The sequence below is a fragment of the Canis lupus genome, chromosome 3 (assembly GCF_011100685.1).
Source record: "Canis lupus familiaris isolate Mischka breed German Shepherd chromosome 3, alternate assembly UU_Cfam_GSD_1.0, whole genome shotgun sequence".
NCBI lineage: Eukaryota > Metazoa > Chordata > Mammalia > Carnivora > Canidae > Canis > Canis lupus.
This window is the reverse complement of record NC_049224.1, coordinates 28728549-28749014: the sequence shown is the minus strand read 5'-3', so window position 1 is coordinate 28749014 and position 20466 is coordinate 28728549. Positions and strand designations below refer to the sequence as shown.

Sequence of the window (20466 nt, the reverse complement as noted above, 5' to 3'; positions counted from 1 at the left end):
TTTACACTTTATGAAATGATCACCTCATAGGTCCAGTTACTATCTATCACTATACAAACTTACAATATCACTGACTATAATCTTTATGCTACATACTAACCCCCACATCCCCATGACCTACTTATAAGTGGAAGTCTGTACCTTGTAATCCCCTTCACCTGTTCTGTCCAACCCCAAAACCCGCCCTCCCCCCCAGCAACCACCAATTTGTTCTAATTCTGTCTCTATTTTCTTTTTTAGATTGTACATATAGATAAAATCATATAGTATTTGTCTCTCTCTGCCTGACTTATTTTACTTAGCATAGTACTTTCTAGGTATCTCCATGTTATTGCAAATGGCAACATTTCATTCTTTTTATGGCTAATATTTCACTCTGTGTGTGTGTGTGTGTGTGTGTGTGTGTGTCACATCTTTACCCATTTATCCACTGATGAACACTTTTAGGTTGCTTTGTATCTTGACTATTTTGTAAATAATGCTACAATGAACTTATGGGTGCAGGCATAACTTTGAATTCATGTTTTCATTTTCTTTGGATAAATACCTAGAAATGAAAATAATGGACCGGATAGTAATTCTATTTTTAATATTTTGAGGAATCTGTATACTGTTTCCTGTAGCAGCTGCACCAATTTACAATCCCACCAACAGTGCATGAGAGTTCCTTTTTCTGCACTTCCTTGCCAACACCTGTTTCTTTCGTCTAGGTAATGGCCATTCTGACAGGTGAGAGGTGTTACCTCATTGTGGTTTTTATTTGTATTTCCCTGATGATCAGTGATATTGAGTATCTTTTCATCTGTTGGCCATCTGTAGTTCTTCTTTGGAAAACTCTATTCAAGTCCTCCACTCACTTTTTAATTGGATTTTGTTCTATTGTTGTTGAGGTGTATTGAGTTCTTTATATATTTTGGATATCAACCTATCAAATGTATCATTTGCAAGTATCTTTTCTCATTCATTTAGGTTTCCTTCACTGTATAAAAGCTCTTTAGTTTGATGTAGTCCCATTTCTTTTTCTTTTTTTGCTATTGTTGTTTCTAATTAATGAGACATACTCCCAAAAATATTGTCATATTGGTTATCAAACTGCATGTTTTCTTCTAGGAGTTTGTTTCAGCTCCTACATTTAGGACTTTAATCCATTTTGTCCTTATTTTTGTATATGGCATAAGAAAGTGGTCTAGTTTCACTCATTTGCATGTAGCTGTCCAGTTTTCCCAGCACCATTAAAGAGAATGTCTCTTCTTTTTTTTTAATTTTTATTTATTTATGATAGTCACACAGAGAGAGAGAGAGAGAGGCAGAGACACAGGCAGAGGGAGGAGCAGGCTCCATGCACCGGAAGCCCGACGTGGGATTCGATCCTGGGTCTCCAGGATTGCGCCCTGGGCCAAAGGCAGGCGCCAAACCGCTGCGCCACCCAGGGATCCCCGAGAATGTCTCTTTCTGATTCTACGTTCTTGCCTTCTTTGTCATGAATAGACCATGTAAGTGTGGGTTTATTTCTGGGCTCTCTATTCTGTACCACTGACCTTTGTGTATGCTTCTGTGCCAGTATCATACTATTTAGATTACTATAGCTTGTATGTAGTTTGAAATCAGGAAGCAAGATTCCTCTAGCTTTATTCCATGTTCTCAAGATTACATTGGGTACTCAAGGGCTTCTGTGGTTCCATACAAATTTTAGACTATTTGTTCTAGTTCTGTAGGCAATGCCACTGGTATTGTGGTAGGAATTGCAATGAATCTGTAGATTGCTTTGGGTAGTTTCTGGACATTTTCACTATTAATTTTCCTGATATATGAGCAGGGTACATCTTTCCATTTATTTGTGTTGTATTCAATTTCTTTTATCAGTATCTTCAACTTTTCAGAGTTGTTAACTCCTTGATTACATTTTTTCCTAGGTATTCTCTTTTTGATGCAATTGTATATAGGATTTTCTTAATTTCTCTGATAGTTCATTCACTGTTACTATATAGAAACAACAGATTCCTATAATTTTGTTTCCTGAAATGAAAGTTTACTGAATTCATAAATTACTTTTTTTTTTATTCTTTAGGGTTTTCTATATCTGATATATCTAGTATCATGTATCTAGTATACATATATCTAGTATCATGTCATTGGCAATACTGACTGTTTTAATTCTTCCTTTCCAATTTGTATGTCTTTAGATTTTCTTGCCTAATTGTTGTGGCTAGGACTCCCAATAGTATGATGAATAAAAGTGGCAAGAGTGGGCATCCTTGTCTCAGCCCTGACCTTACAGGAAAAGTTTTCATGCTTTCATTGCTGACTGTTATGTTAGCTATGGATTTATCATATATGGCCTTTATCATATTTAGATATGTTCCCTCTATACCCACTTAGTTGAGTTTTTTATTATAATTGGATGACAAGTATTTTTAAATGCTTTTTCTGCATCTATTGAGATGATCGTATGACTTTTAACCATCGTTTTGCTAATGTGGTACATCATGTTGATTGATTTAAGCCATTTTTGCATTCCTAAAAAGAATCCCACTTGGTCATGGTATATGATCTTTTTAATATGTTGCTGGAATTCAATATGCTAATATTTTGTTGAAAATTTGTTAATCTGTGTTCATCAGGGATACCGGCCTATAATTTTCTTTTTCTGTAGTGTCTTTGGTTTTGGTTATCATGGTAATTCTGGCCTCATTAAATGAGTCTGATAGTTATCCTTCCTATTCAAATTTTTGGAGTAAGTTGAGGAGTACAGGTTTTAACTCTTTTTAAAATGTTTGTTAGAATTCACCTGTGACACCCTTTGGATGTAGTACAGGTTTTAACTCTTTTTAAAATGTTTGTTAGAATTCACCTGTGACACCCTTTGGACGTAGACTTTTGTGTGCTGGGAGGTTTATTATCATGGATTCATTTCATTATTAGTGATCAATCTATTCAAGATGTTCTCTTTCTTCATGATTCAGTCTTCAAAGACTGTAGGTTTCAAGGAATTTATCCATTTCTTATACACTAATATGTCAGTATATAATTATTTATAGTATTCTCTTATAATCCTTTGTGTATCTGTGATATTGGTTATAGTTCCTCCCCTTTCAGTTCTAATTTATTTGGGAGCCCTCTTTTTTTTCTTGATGAATCTGGCTAAAGATTTGTTAATTTTGTTTAACCTTTCAAAGAACAAGCTCTTAGTTTCATTGATCTTTTTTATATTTTTAAGTCTCATTTATTTCAAAATGCTCTTATCTTTATTATTTCCTTCCTTCTACTAGCTTTAGACTTTGTTCTTCTTTTTCTAGTTCCTTTATATATAGTGGTTGAAATTTCTTTTTTCTTGAGGTAGGCCTGTATTACTATGAACTTTTCTCTTAGAACTATTTTTGCTTTGTCACAAAGATTTTGGATTGCTGAGTTTCCACTTTCATCTGTCTTAAGGTATTTATTTCCTCTTTGAATTTTTTATTGACCCACTGTTTAACAGCATGCTGTTAGTCTACACATGTCTGTGTTTTTTCCAGTTTTCTTCATGTAACTGATTTTTAGTTTCATAGCACTGTGGCTAGAAAAAGTGCTTGTTATGATTTAAATCTTAAATTTTATGGAGACTTGCTTTATGGCTTACTGAGTGATCTATCTTAGAGTACTACTACCCCAACGTTTTTTCAAGTCAACTTGCATGGCATATGTTTTGCATCCGTTCACTTTCAGTCTGTACATCTTTAGATCTGGAGTTTCTTGAAGGCCAAACTTAGAAGGGTTGTGTTTTATCCACTCAGCCACACTATGTCTTCTGAATGGAGAATTTAGTCCATTTTCATTTAAAGTGATTATTAACAGTTATGTGCTTATTGTCACTTTGTTAATTATTTTCTATTTTTACAATTTTTCCCTGTTCCTTTCTTCTCTATCTTCCCTTGTGGTTTGATTAACTTTCTTTAGTGTTAAGTTTAGGTTCTTTTTCCATTGTATATTTACTATTTAAGTTTTTTCTTTGTGTTTACCAAGAAGTTCCCATATAACATTTTATATATGTAATAGTCACTTTTTAATTGATAGTAAATTAATGTTGAGCACATTCCAGACCTTATATTTTTATCACCCTCCCCCATTTAATATTTCTGTTGACACTTTTTTTTTTTAAGGGAGAGCTGGGGAGTGAGAGCACATGTGCGAGCGATAAAGATTTTTCTCTTTATCCCTTAATATTTACCATTTTAATTATGTTTCTCAATATGTTCATCTTATCTGGAACTCTCTGGATTTCCTGGACCTACGCGTCTCTTTCCTTCCCCAGATTAAGGAAGTTTTCAGCCATAGCTTCTTCAAATAATTTTTTTGACTCTTTTTCTTCTCCTTTTGTGACCCCTGTAGTGAAAATGCTATCCTGCTTGATGTTTGTCCCTTGGAGTATCTTTACTTCTTTTATTTATTTATTTTTTCTATTTTGTTGCTCTGTTTTCCATTGCTTTGTCTTCCAGCTTTTGATGCATACTTCTCTTTCAACCATTTCACTGCTAGACCCCTTTAGTGTATTTTTCTGTTCAGTTATAAATTGTTTGGTACTAACATTTTCTCTTTGTTGAAGTTCTCATTGTATTTACCATTCTTCTCTGGAGAACAGTGAGCATCTTTATGATCATTACTTGGAATTCTTAATCTGACAGGTTGCTTGTTTCCATCTCATTAATGTCTTTTTCTAGGAATTTAACTTGTTCTTTGGTTTGAAACATATTCCTGTTTTTTCATTTTGCCTGTCACTCCATTTTTCTACATGTATTAGGGGAAATGGCAACCTCCCTCAGTCTGAGAAATGGTCATGTTTTTGAACTGTTCCATGTAGATCAGAAGTGTAATATCTGGCCATCTGAGCCAGTCAATTCTTATGTAAGCTTCATGTGTCCACTAGCTGTGATATAGCTGTTACTGCTGCACAGGGAAGTCAAGGTTGGAAACACTCACTTGACCTGGGTGTGGCTCAGCCACTGTGTGGGGCAAGCAGGGTTAAATTGCTTGGTCATCCCAGTTACAACTCAGTCTCTACTCGGGGTGAATAAGGCTAAGGGCTTTTTTCTGGCTCAGTTCTTGCTGGAATGCTGCACATAGAAGGTGAGGCTGAGGATGACTGCCTAGCCCTGCTGCACCTTTGGTGCTACATGAGATGGACAGAGTATGGTGTGCTTGCATTACATAGCCCAGTACAGCCTGGGTGGACACAGCCTTCCCTTCAGTGTGAGCTAGCTAGAGGGAGAGCACCAACAGTGATACCTTTATGCTCTATTACCAGCAAGTTAGGATGAGATTGCAAAAATAGTATCCACCAGCACTTCAACTGCCAGATAAAATCCCTACAGTTTCCTATCTCTCTGTTGTACAACCAGACAATGGAATATTATTTGGTGCTAAAGAATAACAAGCTATTGAGCCATGGAAAGATGTAGAGAACCCTTAAATGCATATTACTTAGTGAAAGAAGACAATCTAGAAAGGCTACATAGTGTACGATTTCCAACTATATGACATTCTAGAAAAGCAAAACTATGGAGATAGTAAAAAAAAAAAATACCACTATTAATTGCCAGGGTCTGTATAGGAGAGAGGGATCACTAGGCAGAGCCAGGGGATTTTTAAGGCCATAAAACTATTCAGTATAATACTACAATGGTGGAGTCATGTTACACAGAATATACAACACCAACAGTGAACACTAATTAAACTATGGACTTCATGTGATAACTGATGTATTAATATACATTCATTGATTGTAAATGTACCACTACGGTGCAGAATTCTGATAGTGGTTAAGGCTGAGTGTGTAAATAAACAGGGAGTACAGATGACCCTTAAACATGGAGGCTAGAGGCACTGAACACCCCCCTTACCACCACACTCCAAATATAACTTGGAGTTTTGGATTCCACAAAACCTTAATACGAATAGCCCAGTGTTGATCAGAAGCCTTACCAATAAGATAAACAATTAAACATATTTTGTATGTTATAGGCATTATATACTATATTCTTACAAAAAAGTCAAAAGAAAATATTAAGAGAATCTTAAGGAAGAGAAAATACATTTACAGTACTGTATTCTATTTGTCAAAAATTCACATGTAAGTAGAGTCATGTAGTTCAAACCTGTGTTTATTAACAGTCAACTATGTAGGAGAACTCTGCATTCTCTGCTCTATTTTTTTATGAACCTAAAACTGCTCTAAAAAATAAAGTGTAATTTAAAAAAAAATGGGGGGTACCAGTGAGTTTAATATCTGAACCTATCTCATATGAAGACAGGTCTCTCTTCACTGTATACTGACCATACCAAATACTGATATAAAAACATCAGAATGAAATCAGTTATCTCACTTTGCTCTAAAACATTTACTTTCAGTAAAGAGAAATGTTATTTCATTAAATATAAGTTTTATAAAGGCAAAAAATTTACCTTCTACTGTATAAAGTATATTTATAGAGGCATAATTTATATACCTTTAACTATTATTGTTACATAAACTCATGGAATAAAGTGTGAAATTATACTTAAGTAGTAATGCTCTATATAAATTCTTCTTTTTTTTATGATAGGCACGCAGTGGGGGGGGTGGGGGAGCAGAGACACAGGCAGTGGGAGAAGCAGGCTCCATGCACCGGGAGCCCAATGTGGGATTCGATCCCGGGTCTCCAGGATCGCGCCCTCGGCCAAAGGCAGGCGCCAAACCGCTGCGCCACCCAGGGATCCCATCTATATAAATTTTTTACCTAAAGCTCCAAACACAAACGTTCACACAACTACAGTAAGTCATTGTTCAAACCCGCAACTTTTTGCTCTGAGGATAAACTTAAAGAGAACTTACAGAAAGACTTGCTCATTTTATCTCAACGGGTTAACTAGGAAGTATAAACTATATCTTTATGTCAGTTCATAAGGAATAACAAGAAATAAAAAATAAAACTGACAATTAAAAACTACATATTGCAAAATCTGTTTATATATGAAAACTAATGAACAAATCAAATATTCCTGAAAAACATTTTCTTTTGCAACATGTGATCAGTAACACTGGAATCAGTAGAAATAAAAGACAACTTCAGCTGATATAATCCCTCATGTTAGCAAAGATCTTTCATAAATATCTCACTGGATCCTAAAACCACCTCATGAGGTAAGCAAAGCAGGTATTCACTGTCTTTTTCACAAGATAAAAGAACTGAGGTATACAAACTTACTCATTTTTTTTAAGATCTTATTTATTTATTCACGAGAGACACCAAGACAGAGAGAGAGGCAGAGACACAGGCAGAGGGAGAAGCAGGCTCCATGCAGGGAGCCTGATGTGGGACTCGATCCCAGGACCCCAAGACCACGCCCTGGGCCGAAGGCAGGCACTAAACTGCTGAGCCACCCAGGGATCGCCTCAAACTTATTTAAATTTATCAATAATTTCATAGACTAAAAGTAGTAGGGCCAGGATTTTATCTTGAAATCATTATTCTTCTTCTTGTCCTCTCTCTCTATTAACTTGGGATTTATAGTAGTCAAGAAAATGACACTGAATATACCCAGTTGCCTTCTAAATGCAGTGACAGCCTAGAGGGCACTAGCACAATCTTAAGATCTGTACCAGGACAAAGGATCTCTGTCATCTGCTGTGGACATGTGCTATTACCTAATGCTTAAAAGCTATGCAACTGGGTTATTATAATAGTCTCACACAATCAGACACCTGTATTAGTCAGTACAGTAACAAAACCATAGATTTGGTGGCTTAAACAACAGACATTTAATTCTCAGTTTTGGAGGCTGACAAGTCCAAGATCAAGGTGTCAGCAGATTAGGTTCCCAGTAAGAACCTACTGTCTTGCAGATGGCTGTCCTCACATGGCAGAGAAAGAAAGAAGAAGCTCTCTGGTTCCTCTTCTTGTAAGGAACCATAGTGAGGCCCCACCTTCATGACTTCATTTAAACCTAATTATTTCCAGGGCTTCCTGGCTGTCTCAGTCAGTAGAGCATGTTACTCCTTCAAGCTAGTAAATTTGAGCCCCATAGTAAGTTTAGATATTACTTTTTAAAAAAATAAAACCTTAAAAACAATAATATTAAACCTAATTACCTCTCAGGTCCCCATCTCCAAATACTATCACATGGGAGGTTAGGGCTTCAACATATGAATTTTGGGGAACACATTCAGTCCATAGATACCATAGCAATATACTGGTGGTACATCTCTCTGATATTGATACCATAGCAATACACTGGTGTTACATCTCTCTGATAATGGGTTAGATGTACCTAAGAAGACCAGAGTGGGTAGGTGATTAGCAGCATCTTAATTGCTTACTTAAATTAGATATTCAGTATGGATATAGCACACCTCATCAGAGAAATATATCCAATACAAAAAAAAACCATGTTTAAAAAAATGCTAAACTTAATATTTTACTCAAAGGAAAAAAAGAAGTCATGTCTCTTCCCCCAAATCATGTCTATACAAAACAAACCAGGATATGCATACTGGTTTAAGATGTTTTCCTTACATGAAGTGAATGCTATGCTCTTCACTTTACATGTTTTATATCACAGCCCAATGACCACTATGCCACACAGGTGGAAGTGTGGGTTTGAGGACCATTGAACACTGAATCTCCCCCAATACATCACAATTATGGAAACACCTGTGCCCAGTAACTTTCTGTTGAGCCACTATGGAAATTCACAGTGTTCAATTGCCCACAGCACTTTTCATTTCTTACGACTTTATGTTTGACTCCAATATATAAGAAACAAACTTTCTGAATGCAGTGGTTTCCAAATTTTGTTACTAAGAAATCTAGATCTATATAAGGCATTCTTTCAAATTTTTCTGAAATAAAATATACTCCTGACACATGGTGAACTTAAGTCTAAGGGTTCTAAGACATGAGAAAGAGGGTCCTAATTATTTGAAAACTAATTCCTATCTACTGATGAGTAGTAAATAAGAATTACTTTTTGTTATGTAGAACGCATTTTAGAGTAGTTCTCATTCAACCACAAATTATGAAATAAAATTAAAATCAATCTAAGTAGAATTAATCATGATTCTTCACATATTCATTCTCTCTTTACCTTAAGTTATATAAGTAAGTTGTTCTAAAAATAATATATGGATAACCAGTCGAATACAAAGCTAAAAATTAGAACTGATTGTTCAGAGAATAGGAACTGGGGAATTAGAGATAAGAAGGGGAAAAGCAGGGAGCATTAGGTGGCTCAGTTGGTTAAGCATCTACCTTTGGCTCAGGTCATGATCCTAGTGTCCTGGGACCAAGTCCTTCGTCAGGCTCCCTGCTCAGTGAGGAGTCTGTTTCTCCCCCTGACTCTGCCTATCCCTGCTCATGCTCACTTGCTCTCTCTTTCAAATAAATAAAATCTTTAAAAAAAAAAAAAAAAAAAAAGAGGAAGAGCATATACTTACTATACAATGTAGCAATTCCATTCCTATACAAATAAAAATGTATGTCCACACAATGACTTGTGGCACTGTAGACAAAGGTTACAGCTCCATGGGTGTACAGAAAAGTACAAGTTCAAGCATAAGCAAGTGCAGTCTGTGACAGCTAAAGACATATAATTTGTATGTGCTACAGAAACCATATGTTAAAGAGGAAAAAGAAAAAATATAATTTAGGATATTTACCTATAAATATACCATTTCTTTCATTCTTTAATCTGTTCTACAGTTATGAATTACCATATATTACCATTTCTCTTCAACCTGAACAATTTTTTGAAGTATTTCTTGTAATACAATTTCCCTATGAAGGACTTTTTCAATTTGTTCCTCTGAAAATGTCTTCATTCTACCTTTATTTTTGAAGACTGGATTTGTTCAACATAGAATTCTTTGTTGACAGTTTTTCCTGTCAATAATTTTTAAATGATATTCTATTATTTTCTAGATGGCACTGTTTCTGATCAACAGCTAGTCTTATCATTGTTCTCCTGTATATAATTCATTGTTTATCTCTGCCTGCTTTCAACGTTTTTACTTTTAATTTCAGAAGTTTAACTATGATGTATGTAAGTATGACTTTTTACTTGTTTTGCTGGAGAATCTGGTAAGTTTCTTGGGTTAGTGTGCTTGGATTTTACCCCTTCATCTAAATTTGACATTTTTTTCAGCTTTTATTTCTTCAAGTATTATTTCTGCTCCGTTCACTCTTTCCTCCTTTTGGAACTTCAATTAGAGGTATTTCATTCTCTTTGATGTTGTGCCACATGGCTATGAAACTCTTCCCTTGTTTTTCTGTTTTTTCACAATGAATAATTTCCATGGATTTGCCTTCAGGATTCTTGACTCTTTTACTGCCTCCTTTCGGCTGTTAAGCTCGTCTAGTGTATTTTTCATTTAATCATTATGCTTTTCAGCCCTAGATTTTCCATTTGATTCTTTCTTATGGTATCTTTTGCCTGTTAAGACTGCTCATCTATTCACTGATTTTAGTATTCTGGCTTTTTATATATATATATATATATATATATATATATATATATATATATAAATAGCTTTTTCACTTATCTATAAGTGTCTTTTCTTGATTATACTGAGGTGACTTGCTATTGACTGCTTTTTCTCTCAAGCAGCAGTTATTTTTTTTGTTTTTCATGTCCATTGATTTTTTAAAGTTGTATTCTAGATATGATCAACCACACAGCATAGAAGTCTTCCTTACATTGAATTCCTCTGAAGTGTATTGGTATTTGTTATAGTACATATTTTACTGGTCTCAAACCGCAAACTCTGTCTGCCTTAGTGGCCAGCAAGTGAAATCTCCATTTAGTCCTTTTATCTTCCAGATGCTACTTTTTTGCTAGGCTCAGTAGAGTCTTCCTCACACATCCACACTTTACTGTTCGGCCAAGGATCTGGATGCCGTTTACTATGCATTTCCAGGGGTTTCACCCTTCTGTGGTTCCCACACTCTTCTGGAATTTTCCCCTAATTTTTAGGTACTCTGCCAGTCTTGAAGTCTATTCTCTGATAGCTAGGTAAATAAGGCTGTGGCTTTTTTCAAATATTGTATGAATCTGGGGAGTGACCTCAGATAAAAACCAGCACTCAAAAAACTTATACCTTGAAATTTCAGCCTTGCATATATAGAATCCTCTCTGGTTTTTTTCCTACTTTTGACTATGTTACAGTGACTTTAGATTGCTGATCTCTGCAAAAATTTTGTAGAGAGTTAACTAAATCAAGGCATTCCATCAGTAGAAGCTGAAACGCTAAGTCCACGAAGTACATCTCAACTGGAAGTCAAACGCCTTGATGCTTTTTATGTGAAAGTGAACCTTTCTCATATACCTTGCCTCCTCATTCCATTTTCCTCATCCTTCCCATTATATCCCATTAGCCAGAACTACATTATATGCCATTCCTAAATCTATCACTTACAAGGGGAATGTAATTATTAACATTAACAAGACATTAGACTGAGGAGTAACATGGCTTCTTTAAAAGTATGTGGGTGCTCAATACCTATAGAAAATCTGTTTTTTTCAATGGGGGTTGGCTGTTGGATACAGTGATGCTTTCGCTACATCACCTAGACAACAATGCACTGGAATAATCTGCCTAATGTAGTATTTTGGAACTGCAGAATCTACAGGAAGACTACAATGATTTTAAGAAATGTATCAGAAATTTAAAGTCTATACAGACACAATTAAATGGATAACAGAATAGAATAAAACTGGATGTTTCAAATTACCAATTAGTTTACATAAAATCATAATCTTCTCTGAGGTGAATACAGAAAACTATTAAGCAGCAAAATCACAAAATTAAAGATTAATGTAAATAAATAATGAACTTGTCAGAAGATTGAAATTCATTATTAAATGTATCCATTCCTTTATGCTAGAATAATAAGACTAACACAGAGAAAAATATAAGGAAACAAATAGGTGATACAGTAAGAGAAATTACAATGATACAAGTATCTATGGGAGAAAAAAGCTCAGGAATAAAGAGGAAACTTAGCAAACATCAGAGAAGTATATATCATATATCTTTTTTTTTAAGGATTTTATTCATTCATTCATTCATTCATTCATGAGAGAGAGAGAGAGAGAGAGGTATAGAGATACAGGCAGAGGGAGAAACAGGCTCCATGCAGGGAGCCTGATGCAGGACTCGATCCTGCGACCCCAGGATCAGGCCCTGGGCTGAAGGTGGCGCTAAACCACTGAGCCACCTGGGCTGCCCTGAATCATATTTCTTAACTTCTTAAACTCTAAGTCTCTCCTCCTAAAATTACATTGGTCCATGTTGAAAATCATAAAATACTTAAAACCATGAACATTCTGGTACTTCTAGATAAAGATAAAGAAACAAAGATAAAGAATATAATCTCTTTTCCCAATGTAAAAACTGTAAGGAAAATAAAAATATTAAAACTAGCAAAAGATCAGTCAATATTAATGAAACAAGAGGGTCACAATCTATTGGCACAAACTTTAAGATTTTTTTAAAACAGAAGATTCTGGAAAAACATTCCTTGCTTCTTAAGAATGTTCATTAATAATCTCCTCCCCAAATTTAGATAGAAAAAAACGAAGAGGTTATTCTTATCTTTCCAGTCTACTGGGGCAGGTGGGACAGTGAGGGAAATTGGTGGTGAAAATAGGTGGTGAGGAGAAGCTGGTGGGAGAAAACAACAGAGCTGGCTCTCCCTGAAAGAGGTAAAGGGAGACCTGGGCAACACTGTCCAAAAGAAACTTTTATGATATGGAAACATTTCATAATAGCACTATCTAATACAGTAGGCACTAGCCACATGTGACTACTGAGCACTTAAAATGTGCTAATGCGTCTGAGGTACTGATTTTCAATTTTAGTTAAATAGCTACATGTGGCTAGCACCTACTATATTGAACAGCACACTTCTCGGATTAAACAATGAATAAAGAATAATAAGGTAAAGATCAAGAATATTTCTCCATAGGAACATACTATATATTCATATATAATATGAATGTTAGTATAGGGCATTTAAGAAGATTCCAGAAAAAGTGCTCAGGAATTCTTTAAAAAAAAAAAAAAAAAAAGACAAAAAAAAAAAAAAAAACCAAATCTTCAATCTCTACTGAGGCTAATAAGCTTACTATCCCCAAATGCCAGGCTACTACTAAACCAAAGAAGAATATGACATAAAATACACACAACTCAAATTGAAACTGAGAGGAAGAAACAAACTGTCTTTAGGTGTGGTTGTACAAAATTAAAGCCACACAGTACCAGAATTTCCCAAGTATTTACAATTGAAAAGAGTACAATAATTATGTAACATATTCACAACACACATTAAAAAATGCAGAAGACAAATCATTCTGAAAAAAAATAATCCCTATAATTGTACATGTATTAAAAGTAAATTCTCCAAGAAGTTACTAAGAACATGAACTCAAGAAAATACAAGTTTAAATATGAGATGATAAAATTATATAATAAAGGAAATATCAGATTGAAACCTGAGTGAATAAAAGCCAAAGCACTATCATTACCAAAATAAGTAAAAACTGTTAAAGACAGATTAGATCAATGAAAATCAAATTATTGATATAAAGACTTGAGATAATACAAATGCAAATTAAAAGACAAACATTAAAGCAATTTTTTATTTTTATTTTTTTTTAAAGATTTTATTTATTCATGAGAGAGGCAGAGACATAGGCAGAGGGTGAAAGAGGCTCCCTATGGGGAGCCCGGTGTGGGACTCAATCCCAGGACCCCAGGATCACGACCTGAACCAAAGGCAGATATGCTCAACCACTGAGCCACCCAGGCGTCCCAAAGCAATTTTTTTAAAAGGTGAAAAACAGAGAAAGATTGTAAAATAGAATAACTAGTATTTCTGAAGCATATAAATGACAAATGAAGCAAGGAAAAAAACCCTGGAAGATCAAAGAACTCAAATACTACAAAATAGAATGAATATATATGGAATGATCCACTCTGAGATGAAATCTTACTAATCTTTACATATTTTTTTTAAAAAGAGAAACAGATTTCTGGGGGTACAAAACAAACAAACAAAAAAACAAAAACAAGTTACTTGCAAAGGAGAAAAATCTGTGGCTACTGGGAGAGCTCTCTGAAGAAGGGGAAAAAAGGTGTGACCCAAGAGTATTTCTTTTTTAATATTTTATTTATTTATTCATGAGAGACACACAGAGAGAGGCAGAGACAAAGGCAGAGGGAGAAGCAGACTCCCTGCAGGGAGCCCCACGTGGGACTCGATCCCAGGACCCTGGGATCACACCCTTGAGCCAAAGGAAGATGCTCAACCACTGAACCACCCAGCTGTCCTGACCCAAGAGTATTATATGCAACCAAGATGTCATGTATAAAAGTAACATGACATTTCAAATACCTAAGAGAATATTGATTCCTTAAGAAAGGAGATGAAAATGTTACTATACAGAAATATTTGAAAAGTCACAATTAAATGAATACACATTAAAAAAATTATAATAAAACAGTATTTTTTGGAATAATGAAAGCATGATGGAATAATGGGAAGCAAAGATGGAATAATGAAAGCATGAGACAATACAGAAGAATGCCAATCTTCCATTTCTATAACAGGAAGTCAATATAAAATGTCTAAAATTCATAAACCAAGAAACAGCAATATATACATATTACAAAAAAATGTATATTACTTAGAAATAGAGAAGGTTAAATATATACATTTCTAAAAGAATTTGAGGTAGCTGATTCAGGCGAGGGGAAGGATGGAACAGAAAAATGTCACTTCTCAGAATCCACATATTATTTAACTTCTTTTTTTTAACCATGTACATGTTTACTTGTATAAAATTTAAAATATTTTTAAAAGAAACTTCATGAGTTAAAAAATCCAATCAAAAATAAACCATGAACAAGAAAAATAAGGACTCTAAGATAAATGCTTCATAACTAACAGAGGGAGGGGAGACCCTATTTCAATATCCGCATATTGTTCAGTTTCCCAGTAACTAGTGCACATTGAACCCTTCATCAATAAGTGCCTGACAAGGGGATCCCTGGGTGGCTCAGTGGTTTAGCGCCTGCCTTTGGCCCAGAGCGCGATCCTGGAGTCCCGGGATCGAGTCCCACATCAGGCTCCCTGCATGGGGCCTGCTTCTCCCTCTGCCTCTCTCTGTGTGTGCATCTGTCATGAATAAATAAATAAAAATCTTTAAAAAAAAATAATAAGTGCCTGACAAAGTGCACAAAAACTTCTGTATTTGTATGTAAAGCATGGATTCCACCTTAACTCCCCACTACTGTTATTTTAAAATTTAGCACAATAGTGAGATTCAAAAACAGTCCATTATTAAAATGTAATACAAAATTTATTTTACAAAGAATATGAACCTGTAAAGAAAATAAAAGTTCAATAAAAAATAATCTCTACCATGTAGGTCCTGGAAGACAGGACATGGTATACTATTTTCACAATACCTTTGTATTTTCAGAAAACAGCTAATCGAGAACTATATATACAAATTTTGTGTTCTACTGAGTTATTTTATAGCTGTTCCTGAAAAACTTCAGGAATTGATCTCAAAATACTTTAAACAATATTCTAATCTTGGAACTTTCTTACACCTAAGGTTTTATAACTGAAGTACAGATCTATTCAGAGAAATAAAAGTAAATTCATCACTCCAAATTTCAAAATGGAATGCATACTGCCACTAAAATTGTATTACCTGGATTCATAAACAAAACGTGAGTTTTGTGAGTACATAAAGTTTTAAGTTCTAAATCATGAAAGTAAAAAATTTTGATAATTCTTATAAAACTGTCATCTCCTAGAGAAAGTTTAACTTTTAAAGAACTAGATTCATAAAATTAACAACCTTTCTGTCAGGTCCTCGTTCATGAGCTTTCTTTCAATTGATAATTAACACCAGTAAAGGGGTTTTTTTGTTTTTTGTTTTTGTAATACTCTTAAAATTAACTTGGTATTTTATAATATTTATTTTTTAAAATCCATTATTTCTACCAAAGCAACTTTAGTCTTAGAGATTTACATTTATGCTTCGAGTATTCTCCCATAACACGCTTGAATGACACAAAGAAAATATTTAAGTAATTTTATATCCTTGAAAATTATACAAACTTGACCTAGAATAAAAAAAAACAAAACAAAAAAACCCTACATGGAGTGCAAAGAGTAAGGTAAATTTGAGAAAATAAAAATGCAAATATGCATTTTAGCAGTCTCTTGAATTTATTAACCTAAAAGGTTTAATTTCCATTTTCCTGCATCAGCTTTATTTATAAAATGTCGTGCCCTATAAATACGCTGTTATTTTCTATAGTCAAGCACCCTCTTAACAAATCTTCTCATTAATATGTAAATTTAAAGTCAATCGGTCTTCTCCCTGACAGCCCCATGAATTCCTAGTGCACTGTATAATCGGCTTTGACTTGGCATCCACTATTTATCATCAAAGATGTCAGTTAGAAAAATTATGGAAAATGCACTGCAATTGATATGACTGCAATCTACTTTGTCAACACTTAATTGTTCCTCAAATCATACATTTACATATAAACAGCCTAAATACTGATCTATAATGATGCAAATAAACTAAATTAAAAATATCTTCTGCCCTAAAGAAGCTTGTTTATATATGATGTGTTCATTTGAGAATTTATTGACAAAAGTATGTTACATCAGCTCATCTCAAAAAGTATTTCTACTGATTTTCAATTCCTCATAAAAACAATTTTGTTACCTTTCAAGCATATAAACATAAACAAATGTCTTAAAAGTTCAATGAGAAACATGATTCTTCTTTCTGAAAAGCAAATTTAATTATAGTTGTTACCTAATTGCGATGTCTAAGCACTATGGATTAGGGAGGGGGAGCTTCAAAAATGGCTTCAACTGGAACATAGTAAGTAAACACAGAGAAACTTATTAAAGTAAGCAGAAAGACAGTTTAATTTGAAAGTCATGAGGTTAAAAAAAAAAGTCATAAAAAAAAAGTCATGAGATGATAGAATACAAAGAAAAGAATGCTAACCTAGAGATCAGATCTTTCTGTTTATATTTCTGGCTCCACATGTACAAGCAATATTATCTTAGGTGAGTTGTTAAAATCTACACGCCTCAATGTCATCATTTATAAAACGGGTATAATAATCACTACTATCCCATCTCAAATAAAATACTACTTAAGTACAGCAAAATAAGAAACTACTGAATTTAATGTATTATGGTGTTATTTTTCACATATTATCTTCGCACCTGAGAAAGAATTCCCTTGATTTTAATGAATTTGGTACATATAGGCAGTTTTTTACTTTAACTTTTAAATCAATATATTGTTTTAGTGAGAATGTTTTCTTGTAAAATCTTTCACTTCAAGGTAAATGGTGCTTTATATATCATAAAATGGTGTTCATACAGCATTTATACAAGTGGCTTCTGCCTGTACGTAGAAGGGGCTGAGATGCTAGAACGTCCACCTTTACACTGCTAATTTCATGACAGAAATACATTCAAGACACGATGGTAAGGATAAAACAGGATTGTAACAAGCACGGATTAAGGTATAGAGTACTGTTCCACTTTGTCTTTCTATCCTATATTATTCTCAGCAATTCTTTACTATATGGTATGCTTTCTACAAACTTAAGGAGTGAAAAATGAAAGCAGACAAGAATGCAAAATACCTCTAAATTTATTTCAGCTTGATGACTGAGCTTCTCAACTTTTTTTTTTTTTTTTTTTAAGATTTATTCATTTGATAGAGAAAGCAAGGGCACACGGGCTAGGGGGGAGAGGCAGGAGAGAGAAAAGCAGACACCCTGCTGAGCAGGGAGCCCAATCCAGAATAGGGGGATAATACCTTGATATAATGACCTGAGCCCAATGCAGCCACTTAACCAACTAAGCCACCCCAGTACTCCCTTTAATTTAATTAAAATTAAAATTTTTAATTTTTAAAATTAAAATTACCACACGTAGTCCTAAAAAGTTGGATGCAACTTAAAGTCTAGGCCAAAAAGCCTACAGTATTACAAGTGGCTGGGCTGCTCACTGAAAAGTTGCTTAGTAAAACAGAATTCTAACAAGCCATACAGAAAGTCTGAGATGAGTAAACTCAGAGTAAGCATGAACATGGTCTAAATGGTGATAATCCACTTGAACCTTAAATGTATTTGTACCAAAAGTCTAACATCTTGGACAATCCCTAACTTCTATACTGCAATAAAGGATGACCCTTCCAAATCTATCCTGCTGGTACTGAACAGAAGACATACGTATACAGAGACAAAGGCCTGTTATCTTGATGATTTGGGAATCAACTGATACCACTTTAAATTAATAAATAAAGTGAAATGTGTTATCCAAAGTAAAATTTATAACCACTAGAAAAACTGAAATTAGTTACCAGGAAATACCTTTAAGGGGTCAACCTAGAGGTTATGAGAAGGAAGATTTATCTTTTATCTTACCATGTGCCTGAATTTCCTCTTAAAAAAAAAAAAGTTATAACTATAGTTCGCTAAACTCGGATAAATCTTCTATTTGACTGAGGTTTTCTTCTTTTCTTTCTTTAAGCCAAGAAATCTTTCTCAAAGGAAATCATATTCATAGATATATATGAAAGGCAGACAAAGATGAAGGCTGCTCTGGATCAGAGGCAAGAACCCAGAGAGCTGCAGAATCTAGAGCACCACTACCTCCCGTGGTTGTTCTATGGCAGTGTTACAGCATCCGCGAGGCCTAAGATGCACATTTGCACATTTGAAAACTAATGAATTAGTCTATTAACCACATAATCTAGAATACTACCAATGCCAAGGTTAGATTGCAAATAAGTGCAAGGTAAGAAATTACTTCGCCCAGTTTCAGCGTACCCAGGACAATGACCAGACTTCATTTCATGTTTGTAATAATTAATGTGCAAAGAACCTACATGTGAAAACAGAAGAAATACATGTAGCCTCAACTTTTTAAATTACTTATCAAAAAAGTAAATATATATGGTAGTACAAAATTTAACCTGCTAGCTTTACAAATAGCTTTCAACCTGAATTTTATCTAAAAATAAGATGAAATAAAATTCAAGGAACAAAAACACAAATAAATAGACTACAAAAACAGAGATTTTAAAATAGACATTTTTAGAAGCTATGGCAAGGAAGATGTATTTAATTCTAATTTCTACATAATAACAAAGCAAAGGATTATTTGCATAGGGATACTCAAAATGATTTGATGGTGGCAGGAAAGTAAGATTTAAAATCTTATTAAATAGTGGCAAAATTACTTTATTTTTTTTTTTAATTTTTATTTATTTATGATAGTCACACAGAGAGAGAGAGAGAGAGAGAGAGGCAGAGACACAGGCAGAGGGAGAAGCAGGCTCCATGCACCGGGAGCCTGACGTGGGATTCGATCCCGGGTCTCCAGGATCGCGCCCTGGGCTAAAGGCAGGCGCCAAACCGCTGCGCCACCCAGGGATCCCGCAAAATTACTTTATAACATAAAAAATTACTTTGCAACCTTATAATGGAAAAAAAAATGTGAATAGCCACTCTGGAAAAGAATTGGCTGAAATCAAACAACTTATTATTAGCAACAAAAATCTCTTGTTAAAGTTACCATTTACATGAGAGAGTCAAGACAGTTGCAGCATGGGCATGTTGTTGCTTAAGTCCAGCAAAAGTGCCACCAAGAGTTTACTCTGTTCAGTGATAAATAAAATCAACTTTATAAAAAAAAATAATCATCTATGTAAGAGTCTATATGGCATGAGACTTTTATATATAAATAATTCAAAGCATATTTCATTTTTTTTAAGATTTTATTTATTCATGAGAGACCCAGAGAGAGAGAGAGAGGCACAGGCACAGGCAGAGGGAGAAGCAGGCTCCATGCAGGGAGCCTGATGTGGGACTCGATCCCAGGTCTCCAGGATCACGCCCTGGGCTGAAGGCAGCACTAAACCGCTGAGCCACCCATGGATCCCCACATATTTCAATTTTAAATCACCTAAACACTTTCTTAATATTAAAATGAAAAATGGAGTCAGTACTATAAAGTCTTATGGATAAAAATATATTTTTAAATATTTAAAATAATTTTTAATACTAATAATACTATCACTGTAAAAAGCACTGATGAATATTTTAAATATTTAAACCCCTTAAACATCTGAAAGCTAAACATGTCATCTACAGTATTATGAACATTCCTCCATTTTATATACATTTTCCTCTCACTTTATTTCTAATTAACAAAAGTAAAATGTACTGAACACAAATGTATTGAGCAACAAAAGTGTATGTACATGTAAGTTTGTACATAAACCATTATGATATAATTGGGGTATTTTTGGTTTTTTACTTTTTAAGCAGTTGATTTTAAAAATCTATAATACTACTTTTTCCTTTTTAATTGAAGTTGACATGTTATATTA

The 20466-nt window shown here is 34.3% G+C and overlaps 1 protein-coding gene across 1 annotated transcript in view; it reads right to left on the bottom strand.

Annotated features, from left to right (window-relative positions):
• Positions 1 to 20466, bottom strand: part of AP3B1 (adaptor related protein complex 3 subunit beta 1) — a 266465-nt gene that overhangs the window by 165334 nt on the left and 80665 nt on the right.